We start from the raw sequence: 26,793 nt of genomic DNA, 5'->3' as shown, positions 1-26,793 counted from the left end.
AGATGTGGTTGCTTATGGCTGTAAATAAAGCACCGGAGAAGTGAGGGGAGGAAGATCAGAATTTCAAGGTTGCTTTTGGCTACCGAGATAGTTGGAGGGCAGCCTAGGCTACCTGGGACCTTGTCTTTGAAAACATTCTTTAGAATGCTGTTTTGTTTTGTTTTTCTTAATATGTAGATCTCCCAGAACCTGGGAATCTTGGAATACAGTTTGTCTTCCAGGTTGAAACCTGTACCTCATAAAAGGCTACAGACCTGAAGCCTGGAATTTCCCAGAATAAATCACCTAAGGGTAAAAGCATTCAATATAAGGTCAGACATCTTCTCCAGTCGGTACACTTTTAGTGTACCCAGAAGGCTACTACGGATAGTCTGTAGAAAGGACTCAAGCATGATGGGTGAGAACCATCAAGCAGGCAAAAAATTAGAGGACTTGGAATCAATCTGCACTTTGGAGTCAAAAGACTCAATCAAGGGAGAAAACAATAAAGAGGAGTTTAAAAATCAATGAGTTCCAAGTGGTTTGTTTGGGACCCGAGCTTTCAAGGGGAGGCACATAAAATGCTGCTGATATCTTCCCAAGGCACTTTAATCTGTGCCACTCCTGGGGGCAAAAAACCCAGCAGCAAACAACATATAACACTATCACTCGGCCTGAGCTTTGTGAAGGGCTCACAAATTAGACCCTGTCACTTAGAACCTCTTGTGACTTCCTATGCTATGTTCAAGGAGATAAAAGCTAAACTCAAATATTTCAGCAGATAACCAGAAACTGTAATTTTTTCAAACAGAATAAAATAGAAATCGGAACACTAAAAAAGAAATCACTACAAAAGTTCCTTCCCCTGAATCTCTTTACCCAACATTCTCCACACCAACTGTTACAATCCTACATCTTCCTCCTTGTTCAGGCTGAAGCAGGTGCTGAGATATCTGTCCCCTCTCCCTTCTCTCCTCTCTTGTCTCCCTTCTTCCCACTCCTTTCTCTGCTCTCCTTTCTCCCCTCTCCTCTTCCCCCTCTCCCCTGTCCTCTATTTCCTCTCCTCTCTCTTCGAAGACTTCTCTTCACTAAGACAACAGGGAGTTCTTTTGGTTCTGCTTTCAAAATAAATTCACAGTCCAACTATCCCACCATCTGCACTTCCCTTAGCCTCCCTCAGGCCAACATTTTTCACTTGGATTACCGAAGCAAGCTTTACTAATTCTGCCTTTGCCTGCTTTCTGTCTCAGTAAGAACCGGTTTCAGGATTCTGCAGCACTAAGTAGCCACAATCTCTCAGTGTCTCAACCAGGATTACTAGCTCACTACTACATTCCACACAGGTTAGCAGAGTCACTGTGGTTTCCACCAGAGGCAGACTGACAGAGCTATCCCATTGTCACATGGTAGGGATGATTGTCCAAAGAGCGTGTTGGGTGGATCGAATCCCGCCCATACAAGTTTCATTGTTGAAGGCAGTCACATGACTATAACAGACATTGAAAATTGCTTTTGCTCTGAAGTAGGGCTTCTTAGTCAGGCCCATGAGATAACAGAAAGCAGAACAAAAGCCTGGTGTCTCTGCCCTCCTTAAGTATTTGACCCCTGTACACTGAGTTTACTACTCCATGTGGACATGCCAATCACTCAAGAAGGGAGGGAAGTGATGCTACCTAACCCATCTCCTTCTCTTCAAGGCCAAAGGCACCAAAGATAAGAGCAACTGAGGCATCTTACTGCCAGCTTTTGCAGTTTCCTGTTTCAGATGTTCTCAAAGCACTGAAAGGCCTCCCATCCTTCTCCTAAAACATTCCTGAAAAAGCAGTACCTTTGGGGACCAGCAACCCACTCCCATGCAGAGAAAGGCAATTTTCCACAATGCCGAGGCTACATCCTGCAGCAGGACCAACCTTTCCATGAATCTCAGACAAAGAGAACTTCCTCATCTTAACTCATGAGCCAGAATTTATATTATAGTCAACCAGACTACGTCTTGAGGTAGACTGTCTACTTATCATACCTTTTCCCTCCTGCTCCATGGCATCCTGAACCTCAGCCTCATTCTCCTCTCCCAGCCCAGAAAGGAATTCAGACTCACTGCATCCTTTGATCTTTTTCTCTTTCTGATGTGGATATTGATTAAATATCTGTTCTTTGATTTTCACCATTACTTGTCTCTAATGGTTTATGGAGAAGACATGGCTGAGCTTCTTCCATTGGGGTTACAAGAGCCAGGGCTTTTAAACTAAAATCTCTATGGTATGGCCTTGCCTAACCTCAAGAAGACAGCCCAAGCACGTCCCAGGAGAGCTAGAAATGATGTGTAAGCAGCATAACTGATTGCCAGACTTTTCTAGCATCTAATCACAAACGAATAGATTAGGTCACCAGATGGTGCCACTCTTCCTTTTCCTTAGGGTTAAAGGCAGAGGTCCCAGAATTGCTACAATGTATGTGATGAGCCTTCACCTCCCTGGCTGTACGTCTAACTTCTTATTACTGTTCTCTCCAGTCCAGCACAGTTGTCAGCCTTCTGATGCCCAACAATGCAGACACATTCTGCCTTCAGGTCTTGTGCACTGGCTGTCCTCACTCTCCTTAGAACTCTTTGCCAGATACATGCATGGCCCTTTCCTTCACCTCCTAGAGTTTTTGTTTAAATGTCACTGTATTAAAATTTGCATACACATATTCCCACCTCTGGCAAGAGGACCTACAGCTTTCCGGCTGCATTCTATTAAGAAGTTCCCTTAATATCTCAGAACGGCAGGATCTTCCCTTGTAAGATTAGTATGATAGCACTCACCTTGCCAGCTTGCTGAGAAGATTAAACAGGAAAATAAATAGGTGGTTTGACATTTCTAGCTGTCATTCCATATGAGGCTGATTCCTCTTGTTTATTCCTATGCATAAAATTGCACAATGCCCACTTCATGGTTCTCTGGAAAAATTCCATAATAAAGGCAGGGTCCTCAAAAGAATTTTTTTTAGTATATTTCCCCAAAGTATCAGCTCTCTGTTGAAGCTTAACAAAACAAAACAAACAGAAATAAAATACTAAACATCTACAGTCACACAAATTTGGGAAGTTTCCCTGAGTTATGATCACTTGCGAGGGATTTAGAACGCATAGTAAGACATTAAAAGCCTTGAGAATTCTTATAATAAAGAAACCCTCTCAACTGCATTTAACCCGGCATTCCCCAAACTTAACTGACCAAAGAATCATGTTTTTTTTTAATTTTCCTTCATGCTAATGCTTATTACTATCCCGTAGAACCTAATGTTCTGAGAAACACAAGTTAGGAAATGCTGATCTAGCCTAAACCTCACATTTAATTGGGGACTAAATCATTGACCAGAGAGGTTAAGTACCCAGCCTACTGCTAAGCAGAGGCACAGTGGGATTGGAACCTGACAGGCTTCAGCCATGCCAGGCTCCCCATGGCTAACCACCTTCTTGATGAACAGAGTCACAACACACTCAAAGAGAAAAGGACTCTCTTCCATTCCCCAACATCACCAGACTCTCACTCTGTGTGCTGGCATGGGACTCTGATTTCTCAGGTCCCTTTGTCCTCTTAGTTTGTTCTTGCAGAGAGAATTGTTTCTCTCTTATCTCCAAGATCTCTGTCCAGGTTGAATTCAAGGTGCAGGAAAAAAAATTGAGAAAGATTGTCTAGACAGACCTGTTAGGTATTATTTATGAGTGCCTTGGTGTCTTACTAGACTCTACGTCTAAATGAGGGGGAAAATTGCTCTATAAATAACAGCAATAATCACCCTTGGCTTTGCCATGCAGGGGAGCTCACAGACCGAAGGCTGCAGACAAACGAGCTGCCGATCCTTAGGCCCCCTTGCTGCCCTTGCTGATCCCTGTACCCTAGGTGACCTGCCACATGCTCATGCATTCTTCATCATTTTTCTCACATTCTGTACAATGTGATGTGACAGGTGGGTCTGTTCTTGGGATAAAAGTCTTCACATGAGATAGATGGGCTGGGTGAGGGGTTGCACATGTGTGTGGGAAACGCAGCTCCTGACCTAGTAATCATATGCTGTCCTTTTCCCATTGTACCTTCAGTTATAAAACAATACATGGGGAGACAGCTCATGGGAAATATCTAAACATATGTCCTTATTTATAGCTATGGAGTTTATGCATTTCAGTGATATACTTTGATCAAAGATGTTATGATAGCGTGTGCAAAATAGTGTCTCTTTGACTTGAACTTTATGTGGTTGTACAGGTTGGTCTTATGTCATAGTACAAATTACAGTCATCTCAAAGGAGAACCTCAACTGAGAAGATGCCTCCATAAGATTTGACTATAAGGTGTTTTCTTATTTAGTGATAGATGGAGGGGGGCCCAGCCCATTGTGGGTAATGTCATCCCTTAGCTATTGGTCTTGGGTTCTATGAGAAAGCAGACTGAGCAAGCCAGGGTAAACAAACCAGTAACTAGCAATCTTCCATGGCCTCTGCAATAGTTCCTGGCTCTCTTTGACTTCCTGTCCTGCCTTTCTTTGGTGATAAACAGTGATACAGAAGTATAAGCCAAATAAATCCTTTTCTCCCACGTTGCTTTTTTGGTCATGGTGTTTCATCAAACCAACAGTAAACTTAACTAAAACAGTGGGTGTGGCTCTCGTTAATTGTGTGAGATGGAAAGTATAAGATGCTTTCTTTGCAGTTGAGTAATTTAAGGGGCAGATCATTTAGGAGACACTTGAAGAACCTGGACTTACGCCTTACCACTGACTCTTAGTCTGGACTGTGTGATAGTGATGTCAAATGCAGAAGGCAACATGTCAGAACACTCCTCATTTTTCAGCTTTTATATTCTTTCCATCTCTTCTTTCTCAATGTTGCCTGAGCCCTAGTGGAGAAGAGGTTGATAATGATGTCCCATTTAGGGATGAGAACTGAGGCAGGGGTTAGATACATATGCAGAACCAACTTGTGGTATAAATCATAGAATGCACCCTCAGTTGAATAACACGGGGTTTGGGAGGGCTATCCTTGAGTAATGTGACTCATAAGCGAGGAGAAGCTCTCTTATACTGCTGTTCTTGAATGGCTCCCTAACTGTTGAATTGGTGATGACTTGAAGAAAGCCAATGTCAAAGGCAATAGAGCCATAAATGTTCAAACTTGCCATTCAGTCTACCTCCTCATGAAGACCAACTTTAGTAGTAGCAGCATAGAATATAACCGCACTGCCAGTATATTACACGCACGTGTGTGTAAAATGTCTTCAAGTTTTAGCCAGCCATTATTATATAGTGATAAATGTATAATTTTCTACCAAATAAAAATAGCTTTCATATGTGACTTTTCTTAATTATGAGAAAAATACATTTATTGCAAACAACTCAGAAATCAGGAAAATGCATAAAAAAGAATGGGACTGGTGAGCAGACATCAATGCAGAGTTGCTGAGAATAAGAAGCAGAGTGCCTGGCTATGAACGAGACATTGTTATCTAGTTATCTACCACTCCTGTCACCAAGGCTCAAACATCAAAGGATTAAGGCAGCAAGACTTAGGTGCTGGGGGATGGGGTCCTGTGAAATGCTATCTTCTGTGATTGACACGACCATTACACTCATGAACTCAAAGCAGCCCTAGTTATCAGCACAAGGCCTGCACAGGGCCTGAGCAAGGTCAAGGCTTCCAAAAGTTTAGCATAGATAGATTAGGTGTTCTACAAGCCTCACCCCTTACTGAGAAATTATTGGTTATTCATAGCTACTGGGGGAAGGACAGTTATTTGGTTTTGAGAATGCAGCCACCGGGAGGTTTCCCATGTTTCAGTGGATGGTTCCAAATCCATGCTAATGTTCGACATTAGGGCAACCTTAGTCAGACATAGTGCATTATCAAATGAATGTTTTGAACAGATATGAAGTTGTGAGGGTGGTATGTTAGGGGATATTTATAGAGATAAAGTATATATGGAAATAATGGTATATATATATTTATATATATATATATGAATGATCATGTGTGTGTGTGTGATACTGTCAATAATTTTAATGAAAAAAATGCAAACATTAGCTATCTTTCCCCTAGTGACAACCATATTGACATCTAGCCAGCCATGCTAGTTACTCTCATTGTTCATGAGATGATGCAAGAGAAAGTTGGTAACTCTAGCTCTAGGTTACAACATTGGCTCAATGCTATCCATAAACAGAAACATATCTAATCATTTCTGGGAGGTGGCCTTGCTACAAAGAAGCCAATCATGTCTGTGGCTCTGAGGTGTCTCTTCTTAACTTTAGGAGCTCACAGTCCTCTTTGAGATTTGATGAAAGCTGTGGATACTTTTCAGAGTAAAGAGCACATACCTCTCTATACACATAGAATATTTTATATACAACTTGAAGAAACCCGTGGAGCCTCTGAAATACATCTATAACTCTTTGGAAGCATTCACATTAAAAGAATCTTATTGTAGAAGAGGGAAAAAGCATTCTTAATGTGCACCACAACCTGCCTTTATATATTTGTTTGTCTGATTGTTTAAGGCTTCTCTCCACAACTAGATTGCGAGTTTCACAAAAGCACAGACAGTGTATTGTATTCAAAGATGCATGCCCCGTGCCTCGTGGCAATATATGTCTCAACTATTAATGAAATCAATTAACAGCTGAATGAATGGATGCGTGAAACTGTGCTTATGAGTTATTCTGTCACCAGGAGCAAATTCTACAGGATAGCAATAGGTGCAATGGCTGGAAGAGCTAGGGAGGGGGATGCTGGAAACTGTATTTAGAGCATGGGTATAGAGAAGAAAGTAGACTAGTGAGCATGGGAGAGAAGGATGCACTTGTTATCGAGGGGAAGCAAAGGCTGGCTCATTAGTTACTGTTCTGCTGTTGTGATGAAACACCATGATCAAAACAATCTATGGAGTAAAGAGCTTATTTGGACATATGGGTCCAGAGGGATATGAGTCCATGATGACAGAGAAGTGTGGCAGCCACTGGCCGGCATGGTACCTGGAACAGAAAGCTGGGAGCTTTCTCACATCTTGCAATTAAGCATGAAGCAGAAAGGAAGAGGATGGAACTGACATCTTTAATGAATCTCTAAGCTTTCAAATCCTGCCCCCAATAACATACTTCCTCCAGAACGGCAGAACTACTTAAACCTCCTCCATCATGGCCAGCATTTGGGGGCCAAGTATATAAATTCTCAAGACTATGGGGTGACAGTTCCCATTCAAACTACCACAGCAGCTAAATTGAAGAGACAAGACAGAAGTGTGGCTCAATTCTGTGAAATCTCTGGACACAGTTCTATCTTATCACCTTAGTAGAAGTTGTCTTAACTGGACCAATGATGGGAACTCATAAGCTTGCATTGTCTACCATTTTGCTTCCTTTCTCAGGATTTTCTGAAGTCCCATTTTTACTTGAACTCAAGACCAGCACACTCAGAAAAGAACATGTCTCTCCCTGCACCTCAAAGCCTGGAAGATCATATCATATTGCCCATGACTCTGAATTCTCCTTCGGTTCTGTTGCTCATTACCAGGCTTGACTCTGGAACGGTCTCCAGGCTGCGTTCTGCCAGACTCCTTGAGAGACTGCTGTTTCCAGCTTGAAAGCTTGAATCTGTAATGCAGCCAGGCTTCAGAGTAGAGGAAGGCCTCGTTCTCCTGAGGTATGAAGTGATGCATAGAGCTAGGGCATCAGCTCTTGGCCTTTGCTGCCTGTCATTACCTTGTTCAGAATACTCAGCACTAATCGCACAATAAACACAAATGTACTTGGTGAGCTGAGCAGTTCAAAGCAATAAACTGGATGGGAAAATTAGATCATAGGCATGCTGCTGAAATTGAGGTGAGGGGTGCAGGTGGAGTAGATGGGAAGGCACAGAGATTAGCGCAGTGGTCCTGAGCCTGCTGCTGGAAGCAAGTGATGCTCTTCAAGTCAGAGCCACAGGCATGCATGTCCTCTCTCTTTGGTGTCACTGGTCTTTGGCTTCCTATTCTGAATGAGAGTGGTAGAATGGACCCAGTAGGTAATTAATAAAGTGTGCTGATTTCCATGGGGGAAATTAGTTGATTCAATTAGTCAGCCAAATATCGAATTTTTCTCTTCTAGATATTGTACCAGGTACTAGAAAGGAAATGATAATCTGTTTGTCATGTAGGTTCTCGTCCAGAGAATAAAATTCACCTGATTCGATGGCAAATCTTGATTGTCAACTTGACATACCTGGAAAGAAGAGCCTCAATGGAAGAATTACCTCCCCGTAGGTTGGCCTGTGGGCCTCTCTTTGTGGGCATATTCTTGAATGCTAAATGATCGGAGGGCCCAACCCACAGTGAGCAGGTGGGTCTGTGTTGCATAAGGAAGGTGACCGAATGTGAGTCTGGACTTGAGGCAGTAAGTGGTGCTGCTTTATTTCTTGCCCCGAGATTTCTGCTCTGGTTTCTCTAGACTAATGGACTGTAACCTGTAAAATGAAATAAGCCCTCTTCCTTCCCTACATTGGTTTGGTCAGTGTTTTGTGACGACAACAACAAGCAAACTAGAACAAATAAACAAACAATCCAAAAGTACAGTGCCTCCAAAGCTAAAATACACTGTTGTTTTAGGAGAATGAAAGTGAAAGTGAATAATTGAGACTATGACCAAGAGAAGTGAATATATAGAGAGACTATATATAGAAGTATATGGAATATATATATTCACTTCTCTTATAAATATATTTTTCTTATTTTATAAATTCTTTTATATATTTCTCTTATATATTTTCTTATATATATTCATTTCTCAGATAAATTCGCTTCTCTCGTTTATTGAGCATCTATCATATTCCACATCATGTGTAAAACAGTCCTTTCTTGGTTCTAAAAGAGCTTGCATCTTTGTCAAAGAGACAAAAATAACAAAGCATTCAAGTCTAAGACCCCATGGTAGAGTGCAGTGCTGTGGAAGGCTGAGGTAGACTGCACAGCCGTCAGCTCCCTTTGTAGGATCACACATGCCCAGTGATGCCTTGCCTTCCTGTGTGCTTCTCTGCCTTACTGATGTGAGTCATCAACACTTGATCTAGCCACTTGAATGTGAGAGTTCTTACCACTTGTCCTGTAGGAACTTCATGTTTGATGGCTTGTAAGCCATTTACCAATAAAAATGTTATTCCTGATGAGGGCTTCTGGTTAAGCTTGGTTACTGTATGAGAGAATATAAGAACAGACCTGAATCTGACCCACATCTGAAGTAGAGATTGATATATACCACTTACATACAAACAGACAATGTGAACAACATGCTATTTTTAATTGTTTTGCTATAATGTCTGAATTGCCTTCCAATTGCTGGACAGAGAACCATGACCAAGACAACTGATAAAAGAAAGCATTTAATTTGGAATTCACAGTTGCAGAAGGTTAGAGTTCATGGGTGTCATGAGAGAGAGCATGGCAGTAGGCATGCATGGTTTGGGAGCAGTAGCTGAGAGCTTATGTCTTGATCCACAAGCACGAGGCAGAGAGAGCTAACTGCGATTGACACACACTTGAAATTCCAAAACAGTGACATAATAAGGCGACATCCTCCAAATCCTTTCCCCCCAAATTCCACCAATTGGGCATGAAGTATGTAAAACCTGTGAGCCCATCCAGTCCATCCTCATTCAAACCACCGTAGATACGTGGGTGACTTTTTATTTAGTTACCATAAAAAGCTCAGAGAGAAATAAAACTATCACACACCAAAATTTAAAAGTTTCAAGCTCTATACAACTTAATAAACTTATATACAGTTGGACTTGACATTATTGAATTCTTAAATGATTTGCTTAATTTTGCTTGTGTGTAAGTTTTTGCTTATACCTATGTATGTGTACCATGAATGTATGCTTTGTGTCCACAGAGGCCAGAAGAGAGCATTGGATTCTTTGGAACTGGAGTTAAAGATGGTTGTGAGCCACCATGTGTGTGTTGAGGCCTAAACCCAGGTCTTTACAAGAACAGATTCACTTTTAACCTCAGAATCATCTCTCTAGCCCTAAGTCACTGACACTGAGTTTTTTTGTTAAGTATAATAAAGTTGGTATTGTTGTGATAGAATCATGGTTCCTATCTGGACAGAGTATACCAGGCCAATATGGTCCCAAGTAAAAGTGGTTTATTGAGGATGATGGAGACAAGAGGGGGAAGAGAGAGAGAAGAGAGAAAAAGAGGAGGAAGGGGGCAGAAAGGGTCTGCCTTTTATTTAAACTGTGACTTAACTGCTCCCAGGTTAAGGTGGGAGCTGAACCAAATGTATGCCTAGAATGTATGGTCATTGCTATAGCAACAGATGTGCGGGTCCCTGTTGCCTGCACGTGACCAGGTCACTGCTGGAGGCGAAAGCCATTCCTGATACCAACAGGTATAACGGAAATAAGTGGGGAATATGGTTAGAGAATCTTTGAAATGTTAAAAAATAAAGTTTTAAGAAATGACACAAAGTATTTGGAAAATGGTCTGAATAGAGTCCCGAGTATAGAGAAGTTGGAAGAAGTTGAGGTAATAAAGACCTGGAATGCTTTCGCTCAACTAAGGACACATATGAGGATTGGATTTGAGAGTGACAGTGGGAGAGTAGGTGAGTTTGAGTAGATGCTCCTAAGGCATCTAAATGATGACATCTCTAAGATTCAGACACATTAAAAGCTCAAAAAATAATTTGCCTAGAGATAAGAGCTTTGGGAGGTTTTTTGTTGTCTTTTTTTTTGTTTTGTTTTGTTGTTTTTTTGCTTTTTTTTTTTTTTTTTTTGGATAGAACTTGTAATTACAACCTTGAGAACAGATTTGTATGGAAGTTTACAGAAAGAGCAGAAAACAGTTTTGAACATGGGGTTCCAGAGCTGGAGAAATAACCAGGATGGCCCTGGTTCTCTTCCAGAGGACCTGGGATTAAGTTTAAGAACACTCGAGACAGCTCACAAGCATCCAACTCCAGCCACAGGGTATCTGAAACCGTATCGCAACCTCTGCAGACACCAGGCACACATGCGGTACACAGATGCACATGCAGACACAGGAGGACCCAAACACATTAAAATAAGCAACATTTTAAAACTGAAGAAAGTTTGAGGTTTTTTGTTTTGTTTTGTTTTTTTTAATGAAAAGAGAAGTTTGGAGAAACAGACACACTGAGAGATGATCATGAGAAGCCTGGAATAATTATACTACATTAAAACAAACAAACAAAGAAACAAATAAACGAACAAACAACAAAAAATCAATACAGAGAGCAAGGAGAGACCAGTCCCCATAGGAATATAGCCTTACATACACATTGATTGCGTCCAGAACAGTGTGATAGTGTAAGTCTGCTGTGTAAGTCTCAGGGACTTAGTCACAGAAGGATGAAGAGTTAACACACAGGGTGAGAATGGAATTTTGTTTTGTGGTTTTATTTTTAATGATCCACTTAAATGGCAATAGAAAAGGTGTAAATAATGAAAACGAAAGGTGTAATAAAGAATTGGAGAGAGGACAAAGATGAGACACAATGGAGAACAGTTGTTTTTCTTCTGAGCAAGGAGGAAATGCAGCCCAAAGCTTTGGGGAATGAAAGGATAGGGAGACTAAAAATCTCAATGGGACAAGGTGGACTTAGCCCTGGATGAGTGACTCAAACGCGTTCTTAGACAAAGGAGAAGCTTGGAGGAAGCAAAGGAGGAGCTTCTGGAGTTTGCATGTTGATGCTTTGTTGGAACATCTAGCAATATGTTTCCTGTCCCTGGAGCATCTCCATTCCATTCCAGATACTAATTTGCCTTTCAGAATCGTCCAGATCAGAATAGTGTGTCTACAGTGGTTTGCTTGTTTAGTTACTTTTGATCTCCTTTCACTAGAATATAAGCTTCACAAGGGCAGGGGATTTTGTCTGCTGAGTTTGCTGCTCACTGAGGTGGCTATGAATAATTATTCAGTGGATGTATGTATGTATGTATGGATGTATGGATGGATGGATTGGTGGATGGATGGGTAAGTGGGTGGTTGGATAGGTGGATGGGTGGGTGGGTGGATGAATGGATTGATGGGTAGGTGGGGGGTGGATAGGTGAATGGGTGGATGGGTGGATGGATGGATGGATGGGTGGATGGGTGGATAGGTGGATGGGTGGGTGGGTGGACAGATGGGTAGATGGATGGATGGGTGGGTGGGTGGGTGGGTGGGTGGGTGGATAGATAGGTAGGTGGGTCGGTGGGTGGGTGGATAGATGAATGGTAGGTGAATGATGAATAGGTGAGGATTTGTATTTTTTCTCCAATGAAACAGGAGGGGAAATTGCCCAATAAAAGTGGAAACAAATATTCATCAGTAATAGACACATTGTCATAGAATGTTAAAAGTTGGGAAGTTGTTGACCATCAAACTGTTTATGAGTTTGTGATCTTGTTTACGGTTGAGAGCAGCTCCTGTAGTGACAGAGAGACAGTGCTGGAGGTATCTAGGGGTAAGGTTTCTTTTCAGGTAAAGATACTGAAAATAAATGGAGCAAGAATATTTTGGGAACTTGGCAGAAATATGGTTGAAGAGTTAGACCATGGAATTCTGCCTGGCTAGAGAAATGAATATTTTAAAAAAGAATTTGTATAGTGAGAAAGAGGAGGAAGCAAACCTTAAAATAATAAAACTGAGAATTCTAGACCCAGGGCATATCTCATCCTAATGAGAAGAAGCAGGCTAGGCCTGTTTTCCATGAGAAGAGCTGAACAAGGCGACTAGACAGGAGATGTGGGTTATTCCCAGATGGGCACAGGTCTTATGGGATTGTTCAGGAAGGATGTCTGCATTTGAAATCTAGACTGAGTTTGAATTTGGACTTTTAATCTTACTAGTGTGCGGGTGAATTATTCTCTCTGGGTTTCCAATTTCTCATTTTGAAAATGGGGATAATAATAACATCTTTCTCATGGAACATTTATGAGGATTGAAGGAGGTAAGATATGCAAATGGAACTACTATATTTAAGAAAATAAATTAGATGGCATACCGCACTGCATGTTGCCTGTACAGAGTAAATGTTCAATAAATATTGGTATTCTGTTTTGTTATTTGTCTGCTCCCTTTCCCTTTGGGCTATAGGTTCACACCTAGAATGTAGGTGTGAGACAGTACAGAGAAATAAGAGATATTAGACTTTGGGGGAATTTCTTCAATACTACAGAAATTTCAATATTCCCTTCCAATTGACTGTTAGCTCTGCTAAGAATAACTGCAGGGGGTAATGGTGTGCCTTTGCAAATTTTAACTAGTTGAGTAATAAGTCTTGATTTATGTAGCCAGAAGTAGTGGTTATTGGAAAAACACATAGGTGTTAGGGGACATGCTGGGAAGAGGTCATGAGTGGAGATGCTTCTCATGGCTAGGGATTGGGAGAATAGACAGGCCTATTTGACCCCATCATTCAATTCTCTGTGTCTGAAGAAATAAGTATTAAGAAGGATGTTATGATTTATGTTTGGAAGAGTGACCACAGTTCAAATCCAGATTCGCCTGTGTGTTGGGTTTATGGCCTGGAGTAATTACACCATCTCTCAGTTTCATTTATCTGATAGGTGAAATAGAGTGTGTGCCTTCCAGTGCTAGTATGAGAACAAATGAGACCATGCATCCTGAGGGTCTCCTACGGAGGTCTACTCTCCGCTAACTAAGTGCCCATTAGTGGCTGCAGTAGTCCTTGATTATTTTCTTATTGGTTTCTGTCTTCGTTACTTTTCTGTTGCTGTGGCCTAGGCAAATATGATGGCTATCCCTGGTTGTCAACTCGATGACATCTGGAATTAACAATGTGAACGAACATGTTGCTGGGCACAGCTGTGAGGGATTTTTTTTTTCTTGATTAGATCACTTGAGGTGGGAATCTACATCCTATATCTGGGCCACACTTTCTTATAGCCGCCTGGGAAAAAGACACAGAAAAAGGAAGCTTTTGCTTTTTTGCCTGCTTGTCCTCATTCTCACTGTCAAGTTCAAATATCCCGATGCTGAGTCATTCCTTCACTAGTTTTAGTGCCTACCTCTTTGGGATTACAACATAGAGTGAAGACCAACTGAGACATCCAGCTTCTTGGTCTGAACAATTATTGGATTCTTCAACTTTTCATCAGGAGACCGCCATTTTTGTACTCTCTGGACCATAGCCACTCGAATAAACCCCATATACAAATGTACATGCATACACACACACACACAAACACACACACACACACACACACACACACACACACACACACACACTATAAATCCTGCTCCGTTGAGACCAATGACTGTGAAAGCAACTTACAAAAGAAAGCATCTCATTTGAGGCTTATGGTTTGAGAGGGCTAGAGACCGTGATGGTAGAAAAAAAGCATGGTGTTGGTGGTCAGGAAAAGCTGAGAGCTCACATCTAGATTCATAAGTATTAGGCAGAGAGGAAGGGGGAGGGGGAGGGGGAGGGCAGGGGAGTGGGAGGAGGAGGGGGGAGGGAGAGGCAGAGGGAGGGAGGGAGGAGGGAGGGAGGGAGAGAGAGAGAGAGAGAGAGAGAGAGAGAGAGAGAGAGAACTAATTGGGAATGTCAGGAGGGCAGTGACAGTGGAACAAGGTCACCATCTATTGCATGCGGCTTCTGGCCCTGAATCCAAGACAGCAGCAGCTCTCGTTCTCCTACCATGGGTGTTTCTATTGCTAGAAGGGGAGAAAGGACAGGAAAAGAAAAGAAAGGTAAACAGGATTGCTCTGATGGATGAAGACTGTGTGGGAAAGCAGGAAAGGCACCCACATTGTAGGCACCTGGATGACAGAAAATGTGGCACAGCTAGCTAGCTTCTCCCCACCAAAGCCGAGGTAGAGGTAACCTGGTGCATGTAATTGAATTAAAGGGGGCCCAAGAGCTCAACCTCCTGGAAGAAGATCATCAGGGAAGTTGTAGTTGAAAAAGTGGGAGGTCTCCAGTCCAACATCATTCCACTTTATCCAGAATTGCCTTGTTTTTATTGGTAGGAGAGCACTGTGAGCGATAGTTATTTTCAGGTTTCATTTAAAAACTTATTTCTTTAGGATGCTTCCGTTATTGCCAAGGAAACTCACTTCCTTATCCCACCACAGCAGCAGCAGCAACATATCCAGACACACAGAGTCACACACAAACACACATAAACACACACAGAAACAAGTACACACACACACAATAAACATAAACATAAACAATGCATATATACACATGTATAATGCACATACACATACACACATGTAAACACTCACACATATAAACACACATAAACAATGCATACACATACACTTGTATAATGCACGTACACACACACACACACACACACACACACTTCCTGCACTCCCTCAGTACTATTACCCACTAATCACACACCGATGCTGTGTTAGCTATTTAGTATCCAAGGATAAATAGGACATGAACCCAGATTTCCAACTGTGCATAGTTAATTTAAGAAGGTAGACTAGTAAATGGACGATTGCAATAAAGACCAGTAAGTGCTGTCATGGAAAGAAGCCCAGGATCTGCAGAAACATAGGGGGAACACAGCCAGCACCTCCTGTAGGGCAACTTTCTTGGACACAGTGGCCTGGAGTCCCTGTGTGAAGGACAGATACAAATTACTTGGGCCGAGTATGAGTTGAGAAGACATTATGTGTGTGGCAGGAAGCCACCTGGGAAGAAGGAATGGATGCTTATTTCAAGCAAAGGAGGTGTCTGGCTAGGAGAGGACTCGGGGCAAGGACAGGCTTCATAGCTGGTATTTAAGAAATAAATACATTGGCTGAATGAAACCCCTTCAAACATCTCCTTTACCATCAGTGCCCAGAATAGGGCGAACTGGTCATTGTGAGACATATGTGGATCCTAATAGATGCTGAGACACTAGCTCACTTTGGAGAGTCCACCTTTAAGCAATGCTCAGGATTTCAGAGAGAGTGGATGATTTTAATGGGACCCAAAGATTGATCCAGAAGAGCTCCTGGCTCTACAGCCCAGTCATACCCAGCCAGGAAGCAGGTTAGTAAACACCAGAAAGGCTGAGCCCTCAAAATGTAAACGGAACTCTTGAAAGCACCCTGTTATGCCCAGTAGTGTCCTGTGCTGTGTTTTTTCTCTGGGCTAGCAGCTCCAGGGCCTGGGGGAAGTAATGAAGTCATAGAATACCTGTGTGTGTTCTGTGGATAATGGAGTTGTTAATAAAATGGCACATTGCCATGATTGAGTTCAATCAAAATCTTATCTGATTGTTACATTTATCAGAACTTAAATTGAGCTGACCGCTCCCCCTGGAATTGGATCCTGGCCCAGTCCATCATGGCTGACTCACTGGTGCCTCTGCCCTGACTGTGTTATTAGCACCATCAGCAGGCACTCGTGAGCAAACCACTTGTGGTTCAGTTTTTGGCTTGTGTCACAGCGAAGCTCTTTGGAAGGGGTCTGTCTCTTTTTTCCCTCAGGTCAGTCTCTCCAGCAAAGTGCCATGCCTCAGGCTCTGAACTAGATGAGGGAGAAGAGGAAGGCTTCTCTTCCATGTCTATCAGCCCACAGGCAATACCTTTGTTAGGAGGAAGTTACCTGGCCTGCAATGAAGCTTATCCTTGGCTGGCTTCCCTTAGTGAGCTGAGGACTGGGAGGGACCCCTATGGTTAAATATTAATAGCTACAGTAGCAGGGGATCTCACAAGCTCTCCATCTTAAGCAGGACTTGCTTGGAGACTAGGCTGAATTACATGCTGTGGAGGCAGAATGTCTTTGCTGAAAAGGTTTCTCAGCTTGTCAATGAACAATGGAGAGTTTCCAAGACTCTCTAGAGTTTGGTCTCTTACAAGAACTAGAAGTCTCTGTCTCTAACCAGTGCTCTTTATGGAGCAGCCCCTGGTCCTCTGCTAGCCAACTCGTTTTGGCAGTGATGAATGCACTCCAATTACCCATGCATGCTTCAACAGAGTTGAGAGCATGCATGCTCATGGAATGATGAAGAACTCCTCGGAGTGAAGAAGTGAAGACTGGAGGCATTTCCTTGTATGTACTTATGAAGAATTTATGAGAAGTCTTGATGGAGCCATTTCATTTAACTGGATCCCTCATCCGTGGAACATGCACAATTGAAGGGTTAAAGAAAACACCTCCACGATGGGTAATGACAGGAATGTATCCTGTCAGGTGTAGTCACACAAGTGGACATCTAGGGTGTGTTGTCTGGCAGCATCTCCTATATTTACAGTATAAATATATATATATTATATTGTTTACTGCAAATTTAATTTAATTTACTGCAATTCTTTAATTCAAATTAGCTACATCCTGTGATAGTGCTACTTGTCTATGTAAACGGGTGCCTGGCAGTCACTATGGAACTGATGATGTATAGTAGATGTTCAGGCTGTAACAGCTGGTTGATCTAAAACACAGATCATTACTCTCCGACACAAGTCTTTCCACATGATAGTTCACAACTTCAGCTTAGTAGGCCTTGCCCAACATTCCTTTGCAGAAAGAATAAGGTGAAGCCCATCCCTGCAGCTTGTCAGACACTGAACTTCCTCGTGTATTCTTCCTTTCTAATCTTACTAAAATAAAATGGAATACAGTCAGTTCTTTCCATGTTCCAGCTGAGGAATCCAGCTCAGAAATACCAAAGCACTCCTGCGAGGTTTCCGTAGATTTGGAGCACAAGACTACATAGGAAATAATAAGGATCTACTTGACTCTAGGGAGGCTTGTGACTTTATTCCGATGTGTCTGCTAGGGCTGGTGAGAATTCCAGCGAAAGCACAGAGGAAGAGGCCGATGTGAAGTGTTCCATTCAGGTATGCTGACTTACAATGAGGCCAGGGTACTTGAGGGAACAGAACCTACAAACACACCAAGCTCTGATCAATTTTAAAGCAGTCCTCTCTCCAGAGATGTTTTAGCAGAGGGAGCACAACTTCCAAATGCCCCTCTCTTTCAGAGGGCTCTGATTTCTAAGGAGGGGCTTGAAGAAAGCATTTTCCATAGACACCCTGTCTATGGGAGGCCCTGACCATATTTTGGACTGTGTACTTGTAAATCGCTGTGTTTGCCCTAGCTCGCAGGGCTTCACTGATTAGAGCAGTGATGACTTGGCTAAATTGCACAGGATTGGAAACACAAGGTGTTTTCTCCCAGCAGCCAGGAAGATAGTCAGAAAGTTCCTCGGGCATGAGAAAGGTCTTACTCAGCAACTCTAAATAAGGCCCAAGGTGCCATCCATCCAGCATCTAGGTTTAGATAAGATTCACCCAACTTGTTTTATGTACAGAGCTAGCCTGGGCATTTCTCCAGCGGCCCACTCATCTCTGGAGCTCCCTCTTTGCTTTCAGTCATGTGTGTCATATTAGGTTCACTTGTCAGGCTGAGATCTCTCTCTCTCTCTCTCTCTCTCTCTCTCTCTCTCTCTCTCTCTCTCTTCCCCTCCCTCCCTCCCTCCATCCCTCCATCCATACCTCCCTCTCTCCCTCCCTACCTCCCTCTCTCTCCTCTCTCTCTCTCCTCTCTCTCTCTTTCCCTCCCTCCCCCTCTCCTCTCTCTCTCTCTCTCTCTCTCTCTCTCTCTCTCTCTCTCTCTCTCGCTTTACCTGTGCCTGTCTACATTTGCTCATGTCTGTCAGAAAGTATGCTGTGGGTCTCCTCTGCCTGGCTCTCCCCGTGTGTCCTGTCCCTTGTTCTTCTGTTGCCTTTGCTTGCCTAGTTTTGTAAGAACTCAGCAAAATCTCTCTTTGTCTATTTCCTCTCTTTCTCTCCTATTCATATCATTCCCAATTCAGGGCTCAAAGAGTGCCCATAAGCATCTGTTACACACAGAACACATGCCAGCATCCCCCAACACCTGCTGCCTCTTCAACTAATCTCCTTTCTGAAGCTTGCCTGGAGCAGACATCAGAGAGACACCATCCTCACCTTACAGATACATCTCTTTCATAAAACTACTTCTCAACAGGAATTCAGTGCAGCAGATCCACAAGACCATTAAGCATGGCAGTTTCTTTGACTGGGCTCTGTGGCCTTAGAGCACTTATTTCCAGGGGAGGGTCCCTTGTTATCCTATGAAGTCATCCTGAGGCACCTTGCCCACTGGAGAGTTTGGCCAACAAAGGCAATGGTGGGAGGGACACCCTTCTCTCACATTCAGTATGTTGATTATGTGCTGAGAATACAGCATGTTGTCCTCAGTGGCTTACATTTAAGATAGAAGGGAGAGTTGCAGACAAACTGATAAAGAATTTTTAACCTAGGACAGAACCCGAAGGGGAAAGAATACATATGATTTCTAGCTGTCCTGCTTGCCTGCTATTGTTCCTAGGTTTGCCTTTTCTTCTCAAGCCCAACAAGTCCAAGTCTTTCTGGAGCAATCAAACAGCTCCTCAGATTTCTGCCTTCCCTGCTGGCACCAGACATCCCTGCTTTTTACCTGCCCTGCCTTCCCCAGAAGTCAGTGACTGCCAGGATGAATCCCTCTTTTGTATACTCCTCACAGTTCTGGGATGGACATCCTGATGAGTCAGGGGTTGGGAGCAGGTATTGTGCACATTAAACAACACAAAAGACTCACTTGTTTTTAATAACGTAAAGGTTTTTTAAAATAAAGTTTTTTTTGTAAGCTTCTCAGTTTTATACAAATGTCTCAGACCATGTTGTCAGAAGAATAAATAAATACACACAGCAAAATATGAAGGTCCCAGTTCACCACTACTCATCCATCAATTCACCCTCAATGAATATGTACGCGCATGCCTATAGCATTGGGGAGATTGCATTTCCTGTCCTTTGAAACTTGTTCAAATAATAATATGACTCGTAAGTCCTGTGTTAGCAAACATGCCTTTCACCCTGACACACATAGCCACACCTTATTCTTTTCAACAACTGTGTAATGTTGGGTAGAATTGAAGAACAAAGGTATACTTCAGGTTATCCCTTCTTGGTGACATCTCAATATGAGCCCTCATTCTCATGAGTATACACAAGGCTGTAACAAATGTACTTGAAGATAGTTCCTGGTACCCCTGCATGTTCTGTCAGAGTAGAGGGCCTAAAAATAGAATTGCTGACTGCAAGGAAATATGCATTTCACACGTTGGTTCTTCTTTCAGTCTTTTTACCATGTTTACCATTATCGGTACTTTACAGACATTATCAGTCCATAACAATAAAAATTTCCATTTTATTGAATATTCAATACTTTTGCAAGCTTGCCAATCTTCTGATGTGCTTATATATTTGTTGGTTTAGTTTTTCTTTCTATGATGAATGCCATTTGGGTTTTGCCCATTTTTATATTAAGGTATTGGTTGGCATGGAGGTGCATGGCCCATTCTTTGTCAGAAACGACTTTCATTGTCAAGAACTCCCAAGTCAAAGATGTCTATCTCCTATCTGACTAGATTCTGTGGCTAAGAAGTCTCCTGATGTGGCTATTTCAGTCCTATTCAGGAGAAAACTCTGAACCCTGGAACTTACTATGGAATCAATGTAGACATGGTCGACCAGCTGTACAGCTTTTCTACTTGTGTGGCCACCCCACCCTCCTCCCCCTGTGCCTCAAGTGTTGACATTCTAATTAGTATCCTGGGTCCTGCACTTCATCTCAGGGTTGGATTCTCAGAAAATCAGCCCACAGGAAACTGTTGTCTCTAGCTTCCTGATCGTAGGAGGCTATGTGTCATGATTATTAAATCAGACACTAAAAGTTCCTCATTATTCTCTGATCTTCCCTCTAGGTTGAAAGTGAGTTTCAGACTCAACAGTCGTCACCTACTTCCTTGGGCTGGGGCCCTGTGTACGGTGCGGCTAGTTTTTCCCTCACCTTCTCTTCACACGAGCACTTCCAGATATCTCTGGTGTGATCCTCACGTTGAAAGCAAATCTTGTCTTGGTTTTTTCAAGGCGAGTGTACTTGTTGCCTTGGCATTCTTACTGGGTATTCTAGGATACCTGGGTTGTTTGACAGCTGTAAGGCCCAGTCAGTGAAAGGACACTAAGTCAGGAGAAGACAACCACGAGCATTTTCATTTATCCACTCTCCCACATACTGGCTGTAGGTGGACCATGAGAATTTGGGGTCTTGCTCCTTCCCAGATCTGCTTAAGAAAGAATAATAGTAGGTTCTTTGTTTCCCAGTCTCCTTTCACTGACATACATTACATCCTTACACAACACACACACACACACACACACACACACACAAATACACACACACGCACACACACATGCACATGCACACACACCACTATACACAATCAAACACACATACCCCTTATACACACAAACACACATACACACACACACATACCTCTACACACACCTTAGATATACCACACACATACACATTACATACCACACACACACATACTATACGTATGTACATACATATACAGTCCCCCTTTCCCAACCTTTTCTCTCTACCTCCCTCTCTCCCCTGTAAAACCAAGCTCAACCTTTGGTAAGAAAGCTGTTCTAGTGCAGAAACCACCCCACCCTCCATCATCCCACCCCTCACCCCAGCTTCTCAGCTTTTAGTTCTCTCTCCTCTGCTTTTCCCCAAGTCAATAGAATCTTGACTGGGAATCAAGACAATCAAATCTTAAGATTGAGACTGCTACAAACACAATTTCCCAATGGTTTTTTTTCTCTCTCTCTCTCTTTCTGTGCTACATCCTAGGCTTTTGAAATTCCAAACCTGAGAACTGAATCCTTTGTTCTCTGCATTATGCTGTGTCATCTATCCTCTGAGGCAATGAACATAGAATACCCTTGCCGCTGCCAAAGAGGTGGTGGGGACAAGGGGTGGGTACAAAAAAAGACTGAGGGGAAAATCAGCCGTTACATCAAAATATTACTCACAGCACCAGCGGATGTTTCTTTCACTTGTCTTTTAACTTTGTTTATGGAGTCTTTTGTCATGCAGACATTTATAATTTTTGTACAGCAAACCTGTCAATCTTTTTCTTTATAAATTCTAGGTTTTGTATCTTACTCAGGAAAGCCTCCTAATATATAAATTAGAGATACAGTCTCTGATATTGTCATCACTTTAAAACTTTACACTTTCTCACGAATTGTTCAATCTATTTTGAATTAATTTCTTATATAATATCAAGAAAAGCACCCTACTTCCCTCCTGCACTCTTTTCTCCCTCCCTCTCTTTCCCTCTCTCTCTCTCCCTCCCTCTTTTCCTCTCTCCCTCCCTTTCTCCCTTTCTTCCTCTGTCCTTCCCTACCTCTCTCCCTACCTCTCCCTCCCTTCATTCCCACATTTGGATAGAGTTACCACTTTTTTCTGGCAAAATTTACTTACTAGTCAATTAGCTTTACCCACTGGCTTAAAATTCCATTTTCATTATAAAATTAATTCCTATAGACACGTAAAGCCCATTGCACAGTACTTCTGACCAGGGGAAGAGAATGTGCTTAGGTGTCCATACACATATGTACTGGCTTTCTAGAGATTTCCCTTCCTGTATATGTTTTTTTAAGACAAATCCATTTATCCATTCTATGGATAACATGTTCTCAGATAACGTGATCTCCAAGTTCAGACATGCTATTTCCTTTTTAATCTACCAAATTGAAATAAACCCAAATCTGGTTTTTTTAAAATGCCTATTCTGGGCTTCCAGGAGATTTTAAAGAATAATTTGGTCACACAAGATGTTACATATCTTGGGAATCCTTGTGTCTTTTCAATATAGTGACAGGTGCATTGTGAAGTGTATTCAATGGTTATTCTGTTCTGCTTCTGTCTATAGAGTCAATATTGTCAAGTTCATATTTCTTTTAAAAATCTTCTGTTTAATCTAGATCTTTAGGAGTACTTGTTTAAACTTAAAGCTAGCATTCTGTCAACATTTAAAATTGAGTGTATGTTTTCTTACATCAAATATTGTATGATAGTTCCTTTATCATGTTAGCTTGGTTTTATTTAGTTCATTTGTCAACTCAAATAAGATTTACTATTATTGGTCAAGTTTGCTGGTTTGGGTGCTATTCGTTTTAGATTTTCCTCCCCCACCTTATGGTTGTTTATTACTAACCCTTTCATGTTCCCCTTATAGTCAGTGTAGGCTGTTTGCTGAGCACCCGGCTAATGAGAAAGACCAAGCTTTCTCTGTGAAAACATTCGCTGGTAAGTATTCCAGGTAAAATGGGATAGATGGAGGTGCTTCATCCTTTCATATTCTTCTTTCTTCAGGAAATATGAATGCAATACCTAGTCAGGTGGCCAGTGGAGTATCTTGAGAGATAAGTAATGACAGAATGTTACTGGTCCTGATTTTGCTCAACCACCAACTGATGCCACTATCTGCCTATCCTGTATTGTCTTCTCAGGGCTAAACAACCACTGGTTCTTTTGTTTAAGAAAATATATTTTGTTATTATTTGTCAAATGTTTGTAGTACTTGTCTATGCCTACTGAATTTATTTCTAATACTTCCTGTTGTCTAATAATACCATTGTAATTGTAACAGTCTTTGGCTACATTCCATTGGATTAACTGCATAATATTCTTACTCTTTTACATATATTATACATTTCATTTGAATTCATTTGAGTTGGAAGTTTTTTCTTCTATCCAGGTGGTGGTAATTTCTCTTATCATTTGTTATTCATTCTCTCTCTCTCTCTCTCTCTCTCTCTCTCTCTCTCTCTCTCTCTCTCTCTCTTAGATAGGACTCTATGCTAGGCTGACCTTGACCTCATTTTCTATATAACTGATGATGACCTGGAACTTCTAACATTCCTGAGTGTTGAGATTACAGAAGTGTATCATTGTTTCTACTTTATGAGAGGCTGAGCATTGTCCTTTGCAACACTTGAGTTCCTGCCCCAGCCTTTTGCATTAATTTAACAGAGAATTACACATTAATTGGGAATGAGTCCACATTTTATTATTGTTAAGGACTATTGAGACTTTAATCTGAAGATGGTTAATTGTAACAATTTCCTTGCTTTGAAAAGTTGAATATTTGTTTTTCAACCCGTATTTCTGTCAATCTCTATATCAAAATACTGTATCTAGTTTATAATTTTTGCAGTGCTTTTGTTAATAAACCTTTATGTATTTTTCTTGGTTGTGTTATTATATTTTTATTGGATTTTTTATTTACATTCAAATGTTATCCCCATTCCCAGTTTCTGGTCCATAAACCCCCATCCCATCCCCCCTACCCCTTCTTCTACGAGGGGGTCTCCCCACACATCCACCCACCCCTTCCCAACTCCCTGCCCTGACATTCCTCTACAATGGGGCGTTGATCCTTGATAGGACCAAGGACTTCTCCCATTGGTTCCCAACAAGGCCATGCTCTGCTACATATGCAGCTGGAGCCCTGGGTCTGTCCATTTGTACTCTTTGGATAGTGGTTGGTTGGCATTGTTCTTCTTATGTGGTTGCAAACCTCTCCAGCTCCTTCAATCCTTTCTCTAACTCCTCCAATGGGAACCCCATTCTCAGTTCAATGGTTGGCTGCCAGCGTCTGCCTCTCAGGAGACAGCTATATCAGGCTCCTGTCAGCATACACTTCTTGGCATCACTGTCTGGGTTTGGTGGCTGTATGTATATGGGTGGGATCATTCTAATATTGAAGAAAATCAACTTTCAACCAAAAGTTATCAAAAAAATAAGGAAGGACACTTTATATTCATCAAAGGAAAAATCTACCAATATGAACTCTCAATTTGGAACATGTATGCTCCAAATGCAAGGGCATGAACATTGATAAAAGAAACCTTACTAAAGCTCAAAGCACACATTGCACCTCACAATAATAGTGGGAGACTTTAACACCCCACTCTCATCAATGGACAGATCATGGAAACAGAAACTAAACAGAGACACAGAGAAACTAACAGAAGTCACGAACCAAATGGATTTAACAGGTATCTAAAGAACATTTCATCCTAAAACAAAAGAATATACCTTCTTCTCAGCACCTCATGGTACCTTCTCCAAAATTGACCATATAATTGGCCACAAAACAGGCCTCAATGGTTACAAGAAGATTGAAATAATCCCATGTATCTTATCTGATCACCATGGAGTAAGGCTGGTCTTTGATAACAAAACAACAGGAAGCCCACATACACAAGGAGGCTGAACAATGCTCTACTCAATGATAACTTGGTCAAGGAAGAAATAAAGAAAGAAAGTAAAGACTTCTTAGAATTTAATAAAAATGGAGGTACAACATACCGACACTTACGGGACACAATGAAAGCAGTGCTAAGAGGAAAACATGTAGCTCTGAGTGCCTCCAATACGCAACTGGAGAGAGCATACACTAGCAGCTTGACAGCACACCTGAAAGCTCTAGAACGAAAAGAAGCAAATTACCCAAGAAGAGCACATAATAAGGAAATAATCAAAATCCGGGCTGAAATTAACCAAGTAGGATAAAAAAGGACTATATAAAGAATCAACAAAACCAGGAGCTGGTTCTTTGAGAAAATCAAAAAGATAGATAAACCCTTAGCTAGACTAACCGGAGAGCACAGAGAGAGTATCCAAATTAACAAAATCAGAAATGAAAAGGGAGACATAACAACAGAAACTGAGGAAATTCAAAAAATCATCAGAGCCTACTACAAAAACCTATACTCAACAAAACTGGAAAATCTGGATGAAATGAACAATTTTCTAGACAGCTAACAGGTACCAAAGTTAATTCAGGATCAGAAAAACAATCTAAACAGTCCCAGTCCCATAACTCCTAATGAAATAGAAGCAGTTATTAAAAGTCTCCCAACCAAACAAATCCTAGAACCAGATAGATTTACTATAGAATTCTATCAGACCTTCATAGAAGACCTAATAGCAATACTGTCCAAACTATTCCACAAAATAGAAACAGAAGAAAATTATCAAATTTCTTCTATGAATCCACAATTACACTTCTACTAAACCACACAAAGACCCAACAAAGAAAGAGAACACCAGACCAATTTCCCTTATGAATATCCATACAAAAATACTCAATAAAATTTGTGCAAACCGAATCCAAGCATACATCAAAACTATCCCTCCATCATGATCAAGTAGGCTTTATCCCAGGTATGCAGGGATGGTTCAATATATGGAAATCCATCAATATAATCCATTATATAACTCAAGGAAAAAAACCATGATCATCTCATTAGATGATGAGAAAGCCTTTGACAAAATTCAACAATGCTTCATGTTAAAAGTCTTGGAAATATCAGGAATGCAAGGCCCATACCTAAACATAGTAAAAGCAGTATACATCAAACAAGTAGCCAACATCAAATTAAATGGAAAGAAATTTGAAGCAATCCCACTAAAATCAGGGACTAGACAAGGTTGCCTACTCTCTCCAGACCTATTCAATATAGTACTTTAAATCCTAGCCAGAGCAATCAGGCAGCAAAAGGGGGTCAAAGGGATACAAATTGGAAAGGAAGAAGTTAAAATATCCCTATTTGCTTATGATATGGTAGTATACTTAATTGACCCCAAAAGTTCCACCAGAGAATTCCTAAACCTGACGACTTCAGGTAAGCAGCTGGATATAAAATTAACTCAGACAAATCAATAGCCTTCCTCTACTCAAAAGATAAATGGACTGAGAAAGAAATTAGGGAAAGGGCACTCTTCACAATAGTCACAAATAATATAAAATACCTTGTTGTGACTCTAACCAAGCAAGTGAAAGACCTGACAAGAATGTCAAGTCTCTGAAGAAAGAAATCTCAGAAGATTGAAAGATCTCCCATGCTCATGGATTGGAAGGATTAATACTGTAAAAATGGCCATCTTGCC

The sequence above is a fragment of the Rattus norvegicus genome, chromosome 8 (genome assembly GCF_036323735.1).
Source record: "Rattus norvegicus strain BN/NHsdMcwi chromosome 8, GRCr8, whole genome shotgun sequence".
NCBI classification, from domain to species: domain Eukaryota; kingdom Metazoa; phylum Chordata; class Mammalia; order Rodentia; family Muridae; genus Rattus; species Rattus norvegicus.
The sequence above is the reverse complement of the archived record's forward strand: the minus strand, read 5'-3'. Positions refer to the sequence as shown.